This window comes from Bacillus rossius, chromosome 12, assembly GCF_032445375.1.
Source record: "Bacillus rossius redtenbacheri isolate Brsri chromosome 12, Brsri_v3, whole genome shotgun sequence".
In the NCBI taxonomy this organism is placed as follows: Eukaryota; Metazoa; Arthropoda; class Insecta; order Phasmatodea; family Bacillidae; genus Bacillus; species Bacillus rossius.
Window position 1 is genome coordinate 15,122,944 of NC_086339.1, and position 14,609 is coordinate 15,137,552.

The 14,609-nt window shown below is 40.6% G+C and overlaps 1 non-coding gene across 1 annotated transcript; it reads right to left on the minus strand.

The window, feature by feature from the left end:
- Positions 1-14,277: 14,277 nt before the first annotated feature.
- Positions 14,278-14,350, minus strand: Trnam-cau (transfer RNA methionine (anticodon CAU)). The gene has a single exon. It is a non-coding gene; the product is annotated as a tRNA-Met (tRNA).
- Between the last annotated feature and the right edge of the window lie 259 nt (positions 14,351-14,609).

The following is a 14,609-nucleotide window of genomic DNA, read 5'->3' on the forward strand; positions in this document are numbered from 1 at the left end:
TAGAATTCAAACACATATAGCTCTTAGATAATTTTGCTATTGGCTTACTGTTCATCTGGACGAATCTCAACCAGTTATAAACCCTCAACCAAAGAAGGATCGAATCACAGACAAAACCAGCTGAGACGACTTACAAGTCGGCAGCCAATGAACTTGCGTTATTTACCCGAGTGTACAGGGGTATGTGCAGTCTATCCTGAAGGCCATCGAAACCGCGAATTTTGCAGGTCTCTACTTATACTTAAGTGTAATTGGCACCGTGGTACCACGTGGATTTGCTGGTTACCGAGGTTTGATGTTTACACATCACTGTCGAGTACTGAAAGTCTCGCTCACGTTTTTAATTTAAATTATTTATTCTAGGGTGTTGTTTAGTTTTGAGGTTCCTGAATACCATTGACCTCTCCCCTTCTTCCCCCCCCCCCTTCTCATGACTCTGCTGGAAGCGGGGGAAAGGCTGGCTCGTGCACCCGTGCAGGTGGGGCAGTTTCGCAGCTAACATTTCTGCCAGCGGCAACACCACCTCGCTCGTTGCGAACTATTGACCGACTTCGCACGTGAATCCAATGATGGTCGCGTGAAACAGTAGGCCAGCTGGTGTTTTGAGCGGGGGAGAGGAAAATAGGTTCTCTCACGCGGGGTCGCACCACAACGCCGAACGTACAATAACGCCGAAAACCATAAAGCCGAATGCCAAATTGACTGCAACGCCGACAGCTAGAAAACTGCTGTGTACCACAACGCCGAATTACCATAACGCCGAAAAATGTCATTGCAGGACTGTCACAAAGGTTATGTTAGGTAAGGTTAGCACACAAATTCATTCAGTTGTTTTTTCATTTTGCTCCTGTAGTCCCCCCCTCCCCTTCCCCGCAGCAACATTTTTCGGCGTTACTGTATTTTGGCGTTGTGGTACACAGCAGTTTTCTAGCTGTCGGCGTTGCGGTCAATTTTGACATTCGGCGTTATGGTATTCGGCGTTATGGTACGTTCGGCGTTGTGGTAACGACCCCTCTCACGCGTGAACTTTACTGTAACGGATGATACTTTTTTCAAAAACACTCACGCGAGCCAGCAATTCCCTCACTCTCTTTCGTCCCACGGCGGCGTGCGACACAACTGTGTGTATCACGATTGATCTCCAATTTGTGGAGTGTTGCGAGAGAACAATGTCGTCGTCGTTGTTGTTGGCGTCCGCAAACGCGCTGAGAGCACGCGTCATTTGTTTCATTATTCTGAAAGCCAACCCCCCCCCCCCTTCCTAACTGCCCTCCCTCATATCCCACACCCCCCCCCCCCTACTTCGCGCGCGTAACGAGAAGTGTCCGTGACCTGGGGACACACACCCCTCGCAGACTGGCCAATCACGAGTCGACATCGGGCGGGACGTTGTTGTTCCTCGAATATTCGTGATGTCGACGTCGGTCTTGCGTACACACGTTCGGAGCTCGAGGTATCGAAGTGTGTGTATATCTGCTCGGGCGCATCTGTGCCTGCGTCGTTGTCCATAGAAGTGACATCAACAAGAAATAGGGTGTCCACTCCGATGTATATTACCTAGGTTTACACATATGTATGTGACCGCAATATCTAACTCGTACACGAAGCTTCGTTACTTTTTTTTTTAGATTATATTTATTTAATGCCTCTGAAATGTACATCAACGCTATGCAATCTTCCTCTCCCATCCCTCCTCCATCAATAAAAAATAAATATTATTAGTTTTAGTGGCATGAAAAAGTTAATACTATCGTAGATATCAGGCTCAATTTTTTAACGTTTTTATTTTTACGCGTGGAAAAAAAAATGTTCTTATGGAGAAAGGTGAGAAAGTGGTTAGACACTGGACTCACAGTCTAGAGAACTTGGGTTCGAATCTTGATCTGGACTGTACCGTATTTCCGTTTTCAACGATTTTCCCGAAAATACCGAGATGGTTTCTTACTACAGGCCATGACCGACATCCTTCTACAATATCGCTGTACTGTGTAGTTTTGTGTTTACCGACTCTAATTCATCGCTGTTTACAAGATGTAAAGTCCAAAAAAAAAAGTGAGCGAGTCTTTTAGCATCGCTAGAGATGAGTAACAAGTAACCTCGGTAAAGAGCACATGTTCACATATTGCACATACATTTGTAATAGGAAACTTGGACAGGGAGTATGAACATAGCATTCTTTCTAATTAAATATTAAGCTGAAACATTTAAAACACATATTGTAACACTAAGTATATGATTATATATATATATCTTAAACGACAGCAAAATGTCTGTAAATACTTCCTACAAAAAATTGTCCTTATTGAACTGATTCAAATTTAATATGTTTTAAATATTTTTAATTTGTAAAAAAAATTGTTTATGACAATTAAAATCGTGGGAAAATATTACATAAAATATCAACATCAAACGTTCAAGGTCCTAAACTATTGACGGGTACTGTACAGCAGCCTCTGGTGATGACGTGTGTTTCATACAGTTCTACAGACATATGAGAAGAGACGGAAAAAAAAATCTCCCGGATTCATTTAACAACCATTATAACTTCAATCTGCTTCTCTATTGTTTTACGGCTTCTGCAATAATTGGGTCATATTATTTTTTTTTACACGTTCTCAAGGCACTCTTGGGTACCAATAATTAGGGACCGGAAAAATTCGCGGGTTCAATGACATGTAGTATGAACTCCATAGTTATACGTACACTCGGTCAAATGTCTCCCACTCATTGGCTGCTGTCTTGTGAGACGTCCCAACGTAGCAGCCTGTGATTTGATAAAGCTTCGGTTGAGTGTTTCTCACTGGCCCGTAGTCATCCAGGTGAGTTGTGAGTCAATAGCAGAGGCCGCACTGAGGTATAAATAACTATTTGTATTTTAGCCTATCGCGAAATGAATTCGCGAATTTTTCCGGTCTCTAACAATAATGATTCAATCGAATAAAAATTATGTTCCGATAACATCAAATGAATCATCGGTGGCTGGTGCACGTGTGGGGGAGGAACAATAGCTGGTCCATCCCTTAAACTGTTACTTCCCTACAGCGCACCCTCTTCTGCTAATGGATAGGGACTGAAAAAATTCGCGGTTTCAATGACCTCTAGGATAGACTCCACGATCCTATATGTACTCCGAAAAATCGCGTCTGCCCATTTGCTAATGACGCGTGAGAAACTGTCAACTGGAAGGCTTGTGATTTGAAACGTCTTTCGTCGACGGTTATTCATTAGTTCAAGAGTCCTTCAGGTGAATTGTGGTCCAATATTAAAGCAGTAAAAAAAAGTTAAACGCATTTGGATTCTAGCCTATCGCGAAATGAAAACCACGAATTTTTCCGGTCTCTACGTAATGGATTTGGACATTAAACTGACTTTGGCGTGGAGCAGTCTTCTCTGTTGTCTCTGGGTGACAATCAGGTCGCCGACCCATGCTGGAAAACGATGGAAGTCTGATACATATGCTGGCGTTTGTTCCGCTGAGAAGAGCGGTCCTTACAGCCAAGGCAACAGCCTGTTGGGACCCAATGATTAGTAGAGACCTGCAAAATTCGCGGGTTCAATGGCCTCCAGGATAGACTCTACTACACTCTACACACTCGGGCAAATGCCACCTGTTCATTGGCTGCTGACTTGTGAGTCGTCTCGACTGAGTGTCTGTGATTCGACACTTCTTTGAGCGAGGGTCTCTAATTGGCCCTCATTACTCCAGATTAACAGTGAACCAATTGCAGAAGCAGCACTAAGGTATAATTATTTGAATTGTAGCATATCACAAAATGAATCCGCGAATTTTGCCGGACTCTAATGATTAGGGACTGGAAAAATTCGCGGTTTCGATGACCTTCAGGATAGACTACACAGTCCTCAGTATACTCGGGAAAATAACGCCTGTTCATTGGCTGTTGACTTGCGAGTCGCCTCAACTGGTTTGCCTGTGATACGTTACTTCTTTGGTTTGAGTTTTTCCCATTGGCCCAGAGTCGTCCAGATGAGCAATGAACCAATAACTAGAGACCTGCAAAATTCGCGGATTCACTTCGTGATATGCTACAATTCAAATAATTATACCTAAGCGCTGCGTCTACCACTGGTTCACTGTTAATCTGGAGTAATGAGAGCCAATTAGAGACCCTCGCTCAAAGAAGTGTCGAATCACAGACACTCAGTCGAGACGACTCACAAGTCAGCAGCCAATGAACAGGTGGCATTTGCCCGAGTGTGTAGAGTGTAGTAGAGTCTATCCTGGAGGTCATTGAATCCGCGAATTTCGCAGGTCTCTACCAATAACAAAAGCAGCTTAAAGGTATATGTATTTGTATTCTAACCTTTCGCGAAATGAATCCCCGAAATTTTCCGGTCCCTACCAATGATATGTCCGGGTGTCCAAGTACTGGCCGGAAAAGTCGTTCAGGACAATTGCTTGCGCGTCGTACAGCCAACAGTAGGCGCGTGCGTGCGTGTGTGTGTGTGTGTGTGTGTGAAAAAAAAACGAGGGTTTTAAAAAAAGTGTTCCACGCCGGGGCGAAGCGACACGGCCCGTATCAGGGGCCCGCGACCTCAACATAACGCCGATCACCCCCTCCCCCCCCCAGGTCTCCACCCGAGGGACGAACGTCGAAACGATGTCAGGAGCACTTACACTAGCTCCCGCACGCGACCGGACCGGAATGTAACCCCGACTTGAAACGACGACGACAAAAAAAAAAACTCGAATCCCAAGGGCAATCCTCCAAATTGCAGCACCTACCGGGTTGTTGGGGAGAGAGAGAGAGAGAGAGGATTAATGATTTCGTTCTTTCGTATATACGCCACCGAGTTCACGTTTCGGTAGCCCGTCGACCGACAACTCCCCCCCCCCCTCCTCCCCTCCAGGGAAATTGTCATCGACCTGAATGTGTCCGAGTTTATGAATATAGACAAAAGCGGAAAGCATGCGCTGGTAAGGTGCACTCCGACTAATATGATTTGTTGTTTTATTTTATTTTTAATTTTCCTGCCAAGTGCTTTATCTCAGTAAGTACATACGGCGTTGTAATATTAAAACTACTTGTCCGAGTAGGCTATCAGTCGAAACCGGTGTGTGATAGACTATTTTTTTTAAGTAGAATTTGTCACAGTCGTCGGACCAAAAATGTTGAGATAAGCTGCTATACAATGAAAGCTCCTATTTTTTTTTGCCCCGTCGTGCAATTAGGAACCTGTACAAACCACTATTTTTTTCATTGTTCTAGAGGTTTTCACAAAGCCTTGCGAATAATAAGTTACACTTACATCGCAGACGCATATTTTTGCATATTTTTTCCATTAAAGTTTCGTTTTAAAAGTAATTAACAAGTATTAATAATATATAGGTAGCCTATGTATATATTTAACTGAGATTCCTAATTTGACAATTTAAATTTTTGCCCTGAACGCCCTTTCTTGCAAAGTTTCAATTTGTAAATATATTTTTTAACGCTTTTATTCTTAGCTTAAATTAGATTGATGCATTGCTCCGTTTACAGTTCTAATAAACAAGGAAAGAAAAGGGGGTTGGGGTTGAGGGGGGGAGGGGTTATTTTGCTTATTTATGTACGCAGTTAATACTGAATAGCTATTCAGAGAACTGTTTACAAAAAAACTTTAACTTTAGGAGGTACTGGGACAGCGCAAAGCATGAATGCCCGCGGGTAATAATCCGAATTCGGTACTGCTGCGAAAACTATTTTGTAGTGACACAGTTTTTTTTTCCACGTAAAAGTACAAAATTTTCAAAATAACTGGGAATTTTTAGATCAATGTTTCTGTCCATTTACAAAAAAAAATTGGTTGTCTGTAAAGTCAGTTTACGGACGATAGTTTAACGTGACAACGTCATAACAAAACATTGATGAAATGATTGCATACTTTTATGAATAAAATTGAATCATTTTTATTGAATTATCACTATTTTGTATGGATACAAAGAAGGAGTGAAATGAAATCTACAATTTAATTGATAAATTTACTTTTATTTACACTCATTAATTCAAATATGTTTATTACTTTAGCGAACAGAATATTTTAACTATAACTTTTATACATGTTTGCTATTTAACTTCTTCCAATCTGTGTTATTCTGTTAAGGATAGGACGATGATAGGAAAAGTAGGAAACGAATGGGAGTGTTTCAAGTTTAACGTGCCTCGAAAAAGTCAAATCGATGGTTGTTCCAATCGAGTGGAAGAGAGATAGATGCGGCGCAAGCGTAAAAATGAACGTAACGGGACAGTGAGTCATCCTTTATCGTGCGTGCAGCCGGCGTTCATCGATTTATTAGACGTTGTCACGTCAAAAAAAAAAGTAAATACAGTGAATGCCTAACTGCAAAGCTGCTGCATCCCGACGCGATCACGTCGAGCGAGTAGGCGGACTCGCCCGACGAGTGCAGCTGGTAGGTGCGTGCTGTACGCAATGGAGAGCTCCCGGGGTCAAAGGCCTCAGGGCTTCCGGCCTCGGCCCCGATTACGGAATCTTTGACAAGCCGCGGACATCCGCCGAAAAGAAGTGCTGTATTTGTACTTCGGTTGACGATAACCGCCGCGGCGTCGTTTAACAAGACGGACGCATGTCCATAGAAGAATGTCCCAGCCATAAATTTCAACGGTATCAACTGTAAGCGTTGCAGTGCGTTAGTTCAAAGTCACAATTAAAAAAAAAAAAAAAAAGTAACTCAAAACCTTTTCAGATAAGCGCATGCGCGAACACTGCTTTTTGTTGTTTTCTGACTTGCAGCGCCACCTATGTACTTGTGTTGAAAGATTGTCAACGTCGAAGTCCCTGACCGTTTTTGGATTGGTCGAGACGACAGAGCTCTTTCTTGCTGGCCTCCACGTTCACCTGGCATAACACCATACGATTTTTTTTTTCCTTTGGGGCCTTATTAAAAATCGTTCTACGTTACGCCGCTTCCTAATGATTTGCCAGAGTTGAGACACAGAATTTAAGACGCCATTGCTTCCATTATTCCGTGCGTGTTAACCAAAGTGTGGGACGAATTGGACTTGAGGTTGGATGTGTGCCGTGTTCACTTTAAATTTACTTTAAGTTTACCTACTTTAAAGTTGATGTATGATTTGTTTAAAAAGTCTAAAATTATTTGTTGTAATATGCCATTTATATATAATCTGAATCTCGGAAACGGCACCAACGATTTCGGGGGCGATAAATCGATCTAGCTAGGATTCATTTTCAGAAAATGAAGACTCGTTTCAAGAAAACCTTCATGAAAATAATCAGGTTTCCGCTCGTCCCACACGTGCTGCTAAAGATGCTTGCAAAACTTGACTAAAATTATACGAGCAGAAAGGGCTTATGATTTAGATGTTTCACGACGAGAGCGTGCGTCGCAACGTGTGGCCGCTGAAAAAAATAGTATTCATATTTCATCATTTCATCAGTATGTAATTCGTATTATTCGTATTATTCATATTATTATTTCAATTATATGGACCAGCAATCAGTATCAATCACTAAAATATAAGATTTTAAAGCACGTATGTATTTTTTATTTGTATGTAGAATTTTTTTTGTATGTGTTTTTTTTTCCATCCTGTGAATATTTCGTTGCATCGTAAAAATAAGTCATAATTTTTTTTTCCCAACGCGCCTAAAGAAGTATTACTTCAAAAATAATTCCTGGCCCTTCGAAAAGACATATAAATTTACAAGGAAAAGCCTTCAGGCAATAGTAATAAGTAAGGACAGTCATTTTTCGCGAAAAAAAATTTGAACGCCTTTGATACTTCAACAAGGTATACCCGTATTAGCGGTTCCTTCCTTGTGATTGGCAGCTGACTGCGAGAGAAGTCGTTGCCTTTTTTCACCGAGCCACTCAGGACGCGTTCGCTTCCGCACTGAATTTCTGTGATTGGTGTGTTGACAGTGTACATGTACCTGAAAGTGATATATAGGGGCATGTATTTTTCGCAAAAAAAATCTGATCGCCTTATAGACTGCAAAAAGGGGTACCCGCACCAGCGGTTTCTTACTTGTGATTGGCGGCCGTCTGCGAGATAAGTCGTTGCCATATTTGACCGGGCCACTCAGGACGCGTTTGCTTGAGCACTGAATTACTGTGATTGGTTATGAAACGATCGACATAAATCGGAAAGAAACTACCCAATCACGAAACACAGTTGATGCTACAGTGTTTTAACTTTCAACTGGTCTCGGAATCTTTTCGCGAAATATGCATGCCCCTAGTGATATAATATAATCTCAAGCAGAGCTCAAGAAAAAATTTTCATTGCAACACAGAAATCGTCTTTAAGTACGCGGTAATTTTATTTTAAACACAGCTGCGGGGGAGGGGTCTACCTCGCCGCGCCATATGTCATGTGCTGTGTTACCTGACGCGTGACGTCACACACACGAGTGACCCCGGTCAGGCTCAGGATGAGCGTGTGAAGGGGGAATGGGAAGCATAAGGGAGGAAGGTACGAACCCTTCCCCCAAGAGGTGGGCAAGGGGAGGAAACGGATGAGGGGGATGGGAAAGGTTGAATTGGGGGGGGGGGGGTGACGGCCGCTGTTGCAGGTCGCGTGGCAGGCAGAAGACACCCACCCTTTCCCTCCCCCCACTTCCCTCCCCAGTGACCCACTCCCCCCATCCACTGATGCCTCATGGCGCGTGTGTTCCTCCCTTGAGCGCCCACCCGGAAAACACAGAAGCCCCCGCCAGGCAAGGCCCGCGATGATAAAGTGGCATGAGGGCGGGGGGGGGGGGGTTGTTGAACAACTGTGGGGGCTCGCGCCGACGGCCTGCTGCCCCCCTTCCCCCTTTTGGCTTGTGTTTCACCTGGGGGGAAGGAGGGAATAGGTCATGCAGCGCTGCCTTCGACATTCTGCCTCCTGCTGTGGTCGGCACGGGTGTGATTCGGGTGTATTAAGAGGGGTGTTGTTGATGATGACGACGATGGTGATGATGATAAAAACCACGAATTATGAAAAGTCACAAGAAATGACATGTTCGCGCTAGGCCCTGTGGTACATCGAAAACGGATCGCGCAGGCGTAAGATGTAGCCTACTTATGTACGTTGCGCTGTCAGCCTGCTGATCTGTACAAGAGCCCCCGAAACGTAACAAACAGCCGCCGAGGGAATTCTCCAGACCCGGGCAACCACCCGGAGCGCCGCGCAAGCTATTTAATTACACCATTTCATTTCGTCATGATATTGTAGAATCCTATTCGTCACGTGACGTATAACATAATTTATTCGGGATTTCGTAACGCTGAAATCATCTTTATTGTTATTAATTTTTATTTACTTCCGACACATAAATAATTCAAATGGAACAGAAATAGTCATGTAAAATTAAAGATATTTCTAAATTTATGCATTTATATGAAAACAACTGTACCACTACAAAACATAGTCTTTCCGCGAGATGGGCTGACGTGCAAAGAATGGCTGCATTTCCAAAACATGACATTTAATAACTCAGAGTTTGGCCTCGGATTATTAACGCAATTTATGGTCTCAGATACTGATTTTCAGTAGTTTTATTCAACTTTTGGTGGAAAAAGGAAAAAGTTTAACACGTGAATTTAACTATTAAAAATAGATATGCTCACCAAAAATATCGCCTTGAGTGCGTGTCGTGTCCCACGTGAAGAAGAAGCATATCCCGGTGAAGCCCTGTGTTGGATGAAGGCTATCGTGTGCCCCTTCTGAAAGCCACCGTGTCTTATCCTCTCTGTCACCTTCTCATCTTCCACTCCGATGCTTCGTATTGAGTTACCCCCTCCACCCCTTCCTTTCCAAGCCTTTCCCATTCCCCCCAATCCGTACTATTAACCTCAACACGTAGGAAGTCATAAGACCCTTTATACAATTGCACGCAGGCGGAGACAGACCCGTACGCCTTAGCTCGGCAATGCTGATCTCTTCCGTTTGCGTTGCTCCGTGCGACCAATGGAAGCCGAGTACTTGGCTACGGTGGTAGCCGTGTTTGTTTATGTTCTAAATACGTTAAAAATTGTTTCAAGTACAAGAACATCTATTGTTCTAATATTACTGTGTTGTTTATTTTTTAATTATATATGTAAATTCTGCCCGTTCCACGATCACAAAGCACAATACATATTTTATTTTAAATAAATTTGATATTTCGTAACCTTGAAATGCAATTCCGTTGGTTGGCATATGTTACTTTTACGTATACTGTGGAAGCTGCAGGTGCATAGTGAAATATTCCGGGAGATCCATCTCCGTCAACGTGATCCGTATCCGCTTCCGTACCATTGTAGAACGTGTGTTTCCGAATACTAACCAAATGGTCCCTTAGCTAAGGGATCCGCTTGAAGTGTACCGCAGTGGAAGCAGCTATCTTTGCGTTGCTTCCGAATCCTCACAAGTGGATGCTTGTGCACTCTACATGCGTCCACAAAACACGAGATTACCAGAGATGCGACACTCGACATCCGCTTATGTGTTCCTACGTTATTTAGCTTCATTTCTTGATTTATTTTGTTTATATAAAATATTACTTCATAGTTTCGGCATAAGGATTTTAGAAAACTCAAATTGTGTAAGTTATAACACAGAGAAACAAACAAAATAAAAATAAAAAGTTTTACTGATAGCTGAACTTAATTAATGCTCGTAGTAGTTATAATTTTTCCGAATACATAATTTTTTTTAATTATTATTTCAATCGCAGACAATTTTATAACATTTACTCTACATTAAAATTTTGTAATTTTTATTTACCAATATAGCGAAACTATCCTGGAATACCTTCTGTACACTTTAATGGCCATAACAAAAAATAATTGCAACTTTAAAAAAAATATTGAAAAATTAGAATGTCCGTACTTTTTATTTGTGCGATGGTGCTATCTTTGGTATTTTTGCCGTTAACAATTTATTGTATCGATGGTTGTGGAACGTCAGCTAGAATGCGTTGGAACCAATTTCTAGCCTCGCGCAGGGCGCCGTTTATTAAAACTGGGATTCCGTTTGGACACGTTCTGGAACGCCGAAATACCACAATCAAACATAACCTTACCTAACCTAACCTAACCTAACCTAGCGTAATATAACCTAACCTAACCTAACTTAACCTAGCCTATTCTAGCCTAGCCTAACCTAACCTAGCTTAACCTAACCTAGTTTAACCTAACCTATTATTTGTGGCAGTCCTGCAATGACATTTTTCGGCGTTAGTGTATTTCAGCGTTGTGGTAATTCGGCGTTGTGGTACACAGCAGTTTTCTAACTGTCGGCGTTGTGGACCATTTGGAATTTCGGCGTTGTGGTATTTCGGCGTTGTGGTGCGTCCCCGTTCTTGGAATACGGCCCGCTAATTAGGTTACGGTTGTATCGAGACTGCTTATACGCTACCTTACCCGACCACCATCTAATGAATACAGCCCTTTAAGTCATGGATCTAGGCGTTGTCAGGAGATGGCATGATGTGACGTACTTGAAGCAGTTTTTTTTTTTTAAGTTATACTTCATTAGACGCTTTATGGAAAAAATGATGAGAGTGAAACTTTAAGATGCGCGCGCATCACTGTAACACAAAATTAACAGGTTGAAGCTGCCCGCTAAATCGCTCATTAAGTCTCAAAAAAAAAGCTGCCAACAAAATAGAAATAGAACCTCTATTAGTCGCGCATGTTGGCACGCTCGTCGCCTCTGATCAATGTTTTCATATTTATAATATTTATCCACATGTTTCTAGTTTCTACATTCACAACACGTGTTTTAGTTTCATACAAGTGCGAATTATATATTTGCTAATAAATAATTATATTCAATAGTGATTTAAATTGAATATTTTGATTAATATTATTTACTATTCGTAAATATTAGTAAAAAAAATCTGCTTATATACTTTTTCAAGTGCTCCAATATAATTGAAGTTAACTATCCGTATGTATTATTTATTGATATAACTTAAAATATTATTATTTAATATAATTAATACTAAATATGTAAATATTATTAAATTATTAATGTTAAATATTTATTATTGGTTATTTAATATTTACAAAATAAAGAAATAAATGTAATACAACATTTGTGATAACATTTAAATCGAACATCAAATTAAAATATTAATTTTTAATATTTATTATTAAATTGAATAAAAATAAATATTTATAAAAATAAATGAACAAATTTAATGAAAAATTTTTGATAAAAATGAAAAGTGAATATTAAATTAAGAAAATAATAAATATTTGAAAGATAATAAACTTAAATTAATTAATTGAATTAATTATTAAATTTATTTATTTTGTTTTAAAATATTAAATAATCAATAATAAATATTTAAAATTAAGAATCTTATAATATTCAGTACAAATTATGTCATATATATTTATTAGGCCTATTCACTAAATTTTATTTATTTAATTTTTCAAAATTAATCTGAACATTATTGACTGTGTTGACTAACTTTTTCCAGCCCTTTTATTATTTTATTGTAATTAGTTATTTACATGCAATTAAAAACTATTTTTAATGATGCCAAAGAAGTATAACTTCTCACGCGCGTATATAAGTACACGCACTTTTTTTTTTTTTTTTTTTTACCTCGCCGTCACCACATTGCAACACTCACAAGACTGCGGAAATGATGCCTGACCACGCACAGTGACGGTTGAAGAGACTTCACACACAGTCACTTCCATAAAAATACTGTCATTTCAAAACTCGCACGACCCAAACACCACACTTCACCCCAGCAAACATAGCGCAGATCATCAGCTGGACAAAGAAAAAAAGTAGCTTCAAGCAGTATCCATTTTGTAATGCATGCATTATCACCCCTTGGTTTAAATCATACTTTGCGCTGTTGCATTCAGGATTAACATATTTTATCGAAATAAGGATAACAAGGGGGCTTTCAGGACCATCGTCTGAAGTTGCTTGGCTTGTGGGTTCAACTGCTCCCTTGAAGATGGCGACTGTGATGCAGTGGCGTAGCGTGGGTGGGGCGGAGGGGGCGGCCCGCCCCGGGTGGCAGCTCGCGGGGGCGGGTCGCCGGTGAAGCGGGTTGAGATCTGATCTATGATTCATTCATTACATGTGTCAGACACACTATAATGTTCCATTTTTATCTAAAATTTTGCGCACCAACTATTTTTTAATATTTATTTAAAAGAAAAACTGCGAAATCACTGACAGAGCTCTTTATAACGTTTGTTTGTTTACATACGAACGGCAACATCGCATCACGCCGCGCCGCCCGGCGCGCGCGAGCCGAGTTGAGCGGCACTCCTTATTATGTTAATTACTCATACAAAATATTTTGTTTCACGCGTCGGCCCGTGTCGATGCCTCTCTTTCGCACTCATTGAATTTAGTACTACGCTTTGTACTGTAAAGTTTGACCTTAACCCAGGGCAAACCAAACAACTTCCGCAAACCGGGACACAGTAAAACTCATATATTGCCCCGTACCGCGAGCGCAGGTAAACCCAAAAAAATATTAAAACCCAAACTAATAGCAGGCTTAAAAAATACTAATAAGGTTGCGAACAGTGAGAGGAGGCAGCAAGTTAAAAAGACGCAAAATTTATATGACAACATTTAATATATATATATATATCATAAAATCGTTTCATCACAAATCGGTGCATCCATCATAAAATACATACCCTATTACTACTTATAAAAAATAGCTATATAATAATACTAAAAAAATACTTTAACAATTCCCCCGAAAAATTATAATTTGATCATATACTTCGGAGCTCCGAAAATTAAATATAATTACCAAAAAGGCATTAAAAATATATAAGAACATAACTCTGCTAGACTATCAAACTTGGCTATATTGTCGATTGAACAAGAATTGGCTGCTAATATTGATTTTGACAAAGTTATTTCTGACTTCGCTGCTCATAAGGCCCGTAGATCCGCTTGTAAAACCGCTCATCCTATTTTAACTTCAATAAAAGGTACCTCATTGTATGTGAAATTTAATTTTAATCAAGCACCTATAGAATGGGGGCGGCAAAATGGGTCTCCCGCCCCAGGCGCCGAGATGGCACGCTACGCCAATGCTGTGATGTCTACCGAAACGTCGTTGAAATCTTCGTCTTAGACGCGGCTAGAACCCACAATCCAAACAAGCAACTTGAGATGGTAACAAAATTGAAAAAATATATATACATATGTATGCATTCTGCATAAAAACACATTATTGTTTTTACATTAACAGTCGAGCATTTTTCGTATTTTGTACCGTCAAGTGTGCGCACAATTAGGCAGCACAGCCATGGATGTAAATACGTAAAAATTTCGCCCCGGGTGAGGATCGAACTCACGACCTTAAGATTATGAGACTTACGCGCTGCCTACTGCGCTACCGAGGCGATACGTACTAGTGGTTTTTTTGTATATAGATGCTTATAATAAATTCATAGGAACTAAATTGTGTATTTTTGGTTTCTGAGCATGAGTAAATAAATAAATATTTAAATATATGTTTTTACAAACGAATTTAAAAAAAAGCGAGCAAACGGTGATCGTGAAAAATATTAACACAAAAAAAATAATTGTACAATGACATCGATTAGTAAAGATCGCAGGTTTTCGCAGCCATTGTCTGGAGTTGGCAACTCATGGGCTAAT